Source organism: Bison bison, unplaced genomic scaffold, assembly GCF_000754665.1.
Source record: "Bison bison bison isolate TAMUID 2011002044 unplaced genomic scaffold, Bison_UMD1.0 scf7180017864329, whole genome shotgun sequence".
Taxonomy (NCBI): Eukaryota; Metazoa; Chordata; class Mammalia; order Artiodactyla; family Bovidae; genus Bison; species Bison bison.
Genome location: NW_011494901.1, coordinates 6,987,563 through 6,992,044, shown reverse-complemented (window position 1 = coordinate 6,992,044; position 4,482 = coordinate 6,987,563). Strand labels below are relative to the sequence as shown.

The following is a 4,482-nucleotide window of genomic DNA, read 5'->3' as shown; positions in this document are numbered from 1 at the left end:
AGGTTGTTTATGTCAATTTTAGTCTCCCAGTTTATGTCTCCCTCATTTCCCCTTGGTAACCAAAAGTTCTTTTTATCTACATGTAAAACTCTATTTTCATTTTTGCAAATAACCGAAATAGCAGACATTAGTGTTATCATAGATTTTATCCATGAATATTTCTGGTATCAACTTATGCATTATGTCTTTCAAGGGACTGTTATGCCTTTTTACTGCCCTGGACCATGGAAAATAGAAATAATGTCACTGTGTTTATTCTCTTGGGACTATCTCAAAATAAGAACTTTGAAATCTTCTGCTTTGTCTTATTTTTTATTTTCCTACATTGCTATTTTGGAGAAGGCAATGGCACCCCACTTCAGTACTCTTGCCTGGAAAATCCCACGGATGGAGGAGCCTGGTAGGCTGCAGTCCATGGGATTGCTAAGAGTTGGACACAACTGAGTGACTTCACTTTCACTTTTCACTTTCATGCATTGGAGAAAGAAATGGCAACCCACTCCAGTGTTCTTGCCTGGAGAATCCCAGGGACGGGGGAGCCTGGTGGGCTGCCACCTATGGGGTTGCACAGAGTCGGACATGATTGAAGCGACTTAGCAGCAGCAGCAGCACATTGCTATTTAGATGGGAAATTTTCTCATAATGATTTCTATTATATGCAGTCTTCTCATTGACCAACCTATGTATTTCTTCCTTAATTACCTCTCACTCTCTGACCTTTGCTACACATCAACGGTGACACCCAAACTAATGATTGATTTACTGGCAGAAAGGAAGACCATTTCCTATAGTAACTTCATGACACAGCTTTTTATCCTTCACTTCCTTGGAGCCATTGAGATTTTTATCCTCACAGGGATGGCCTATGACCGCTATGTGGCCATCTGAAAGCCCCCGCACTACACCATCGTCATGAGCAGAGCAAAGTGTAAGACAATCATCATAGCTTGTTTTACTGGGGGACTGATACCCTCTGCCAGTCAGTTTCTTCTCACCATCTTTTTTTTTTTTTTTTGATTGCTCATCTCATTTATTAAACCTTTTGTTTAACAAATCTCCTGTATATGTAGATGATTTTTAGTTTTTTTTTTTTTTACAAATGTTGAAACAAATATAATCTCATAATTTTTGCAGACACCTGCATATTCTACAGGAAAGAAGCTTTAAAGTGAAATTTCAGAGATAAGTGATGAGTCCATTTTTCTTGTTTTTGATATGCATTACCAATCATCTTCAGGGCTTCCAAAGTGGTGCTAGTTTCATCTTTTTACCATTCTGTGGCCCCAGTGAGATTGATCACTACTTCTGTGATGTGTATCCTTTGCTGAAATTGGCTTGCATGGATATATACAGGATTGGTCTCCTGGTAGTTGTTAATTCAGGTCTGATTGCTTTGGTGACTTTTGTGATTTTGATGGCTTCTTATTTTCTACACACAATCAGGGATTACCCTGCAGAGAGCTGCACCAAAGCTCTTTCCACTTGCAGTTTTCACATCACCGTTGTGGTCCTCTTCTTTATGCCTGTCCTCTTCATCTACATTAGACCAGCTGAAACTTTTCCAGAAGACAAAGTGTTTACTTTTTTCTACACCATCATTGCTCCCATGTTCAACCCTCTGATCTGTACATTGAGAAACTTGGAGATAAAGAATGCTGTGAAGAAAGTGTGGTATCATCAATTGCTTAAGAAAGGGCAGTAACAGGCATGAAAAAAAATATTTCAGAAAGTCACTTTAGGGCTAGAAATATCATGAGCCCTGGATAATATGGGATGATATACAAGGAGTTTACAGTGATTGCAAAAGCTGGGTATAGAATCTTCAGCATTTTCTCAGGTCTCTCCTGGTTGGGAAATTTAATTTTTTTTCATGTTTATTTTCCCTCTTTTCTCTTCCCATACCTGTCTCAAGAATTCCTTAATTTGACATTGTATTTTGACTGTGCAATAAAATATTTTATTTCTTCCTATATATATATGAAAGGTTTTTTTTTTCTTTTGAAATGCTTAATTTTCTAGGAAATGGTAGGTGGAGAATAGTGGAAGTGGAAGTATTGTTAAGTTTTATTCAAATTTACTAGATTTGAGTAAAATAATTATGTCGGTTCTTAAAGTGAAAGTGACAGTCATGTCCAGCTCTTTGCAGTCATGTCCAGCTCTTTGTAACCTGCCATATTCCTCTGTCCATGAAATTATTCAAATTTACTAGATTTGAGTAAAATAATTATGTCGGTTCTTAGAGTGAAAGTGACAGTCATGTCCAGCTCTTTGCAGTCATGTCCAGCTCTTTGTAACCTGCCATATTCCTCTGTCCATGAAATTATTCAAATTTACTAGATTTGAGTAAAATAATTATGTCGGTTCTTAGAGTGAAAGTGACAGTCATGTCCAGCTCTTTGCAGTCATGTCCAGCTCTTTGTAACCTGCCATATTCCTCTGTCCATGAAATTATTCAAATTTACTAGATTTGAGTAAAATAATTATGTCGGTTCTTAGAGTGAAAGTGACAGTCATGTCCAGCTCTTTGCAGTCATGTCCAGCTCTTTGTAACCTGCCATATTCCTCTGTCCATGAAATTATTCAAATTTACTAGATTTGAGTAAAATAATTATGTCGGTTCTTAGAGTGAAAGTGACAGTCATGTCCAGCTCTTTGCAGTCATGTCCAGCTCTTTGTAACCTGCCATATTCCTCTGTCCATGAAATTCTGGAGGCCAGAATACTGGAGTGGGCAAACATTCTCTTCTCCAGGGGATACTCTCCACCCAGAGATCTAACATGGGTCTCCTGTTTTGCATGCAGATTCTTTACCATCTGAGCTAACAGGCAAACCCTCTTAAAATATCAGACCAATATTAAATAAGCACTCTTAATTACTGAAACATAAATTCTCTAGTAGCATATAGCCAATTCTCTCCTTTGGATTGTCAATCTTATTCTAGGCTGCTCTTAACAACATAAACTAATAGGAAGTCATCTAATAGAGGACAAATATTGTGAGATTTTACTTCCAGCTTCTCAGAGGAGAGCATTTAAAGGAGAATTTTTGAGTTGAGGCTAATAGGTAAATGAGTGTAACATTTAACTCCTTTGGCTACTTAGAGTTTATTACCACTCTTCTACATTAAATTTGAATCTTCTTATAAAAAACAATAACATCTCTATGTTTTTGCCAAACAAGATGCTCCTTCAAAGACAGTCTCTCTCTCTCCCAAAAAGGAATGCAAATCCTAAACCTTCTGGACAACATTAGTTTCTCTTCTAGTTCAGGTTGCAATCTTTCTTGAATAATCTGTCACAATAAGAAGAGATTGTAAAATTAATGCTCAAAACTTTAAAAAGAAAAAAAATAGTATGTAATTAAATGTATGAAAAATATACAATGCTAAATTAGTCTTTGTTTCTGTGATTGGGATCAGGAATTTAGATATACTGAAGATGGCTTATCTAAGTTCCATGATGTCCGGGGTTGCAGCTTAGATAATTCAAAAGTTGGGAGGGAGCTGGAAGAAGGGGTATATGTATACCTATGGCTGATTCACATTGAAGTTTGACAGAAAACAGCAAAATTCTGCGAAGTAATTATCCTTCAATAAAAAATAAATTAATTTTTTTTAAAAGCTCATTAACTGGAAGCTGAAATCTTAACACCTTGAATTGCATTCCTGGAAGTTGAGGTTGTCTGTGAGCTGGGACCTCACCTGAGCTGCTGGCCATAAAACTCCACATCTGTCCTGTATGTGTGGGTTTTCAATGGACTAGTTTGGGCTTCTGTATAGTACAGAAGCTGTGAAAAACTATTACTAATTTTCACACTTTCTATGCTATGCTTTCTAAATAGTTAAATGTCCAGTGAAACCATTAGCAAATGCCATGTTTAGGAACAGTCCTACACATCTAGACATCTCGTTGTCTATACAAACTAGACAATCAAATCCATTGGCTGAGGTTTTGACTCCTGAGAAGAATTTCTTCACTGTTATCTTTTTGGGAATATTCATGTTTGAGGCTATAATGCTACAACATTCCATGTTGAGTCAGTGCCAGATTTTCTGGTAGAACTAAAGGCAAACAGATGCAATCATGTGTTTCCTCCTTGGCCAACTCACCATAAGATCACAGTTGTTGACTGAGGGAAAAGAGACAATTTGGCAAGGGTTTCATGAACATTTCTTAAGTGTATGAGACATGTTCAAACCTAACCTCTTAGATTATTCATCATTCTCACTTGATGATGTGTTGCTGGCAATCACTGAGCTTCTTCGTGGGGGAAAATTTACCACTCTGTTTTTCACTTCAGTTCAGTTCAGTTCAGCTGCTCAGTTGTGTCTGACTCTTTATGACCCCATGGAGTGCAGCACACCAGGCTTCCCTGTCCAACACCATTTCCCAGAGATTGCTCAAACTCATGCTCATCAAGTCGGTGATGCCATTCAACCATCTCATCCTCTGTTGTCCCCTTATCCTGCTGCCTTCAATCTTT

The 4,482-nt window shown here is 37.6% G+C and overlaps 1 pseudogene; it reads left to right on the top strand.

Moving 5' to 3' along the window:
• The first annotated feature begins 224 nt into the window (after window positions 1-224).
• Window positions 225-1,702, top strand: LOC104998464 (annotated as a pseudogene).
• Window positions 1,703-4,482: the final 2,780 nt, after the last annotated feature.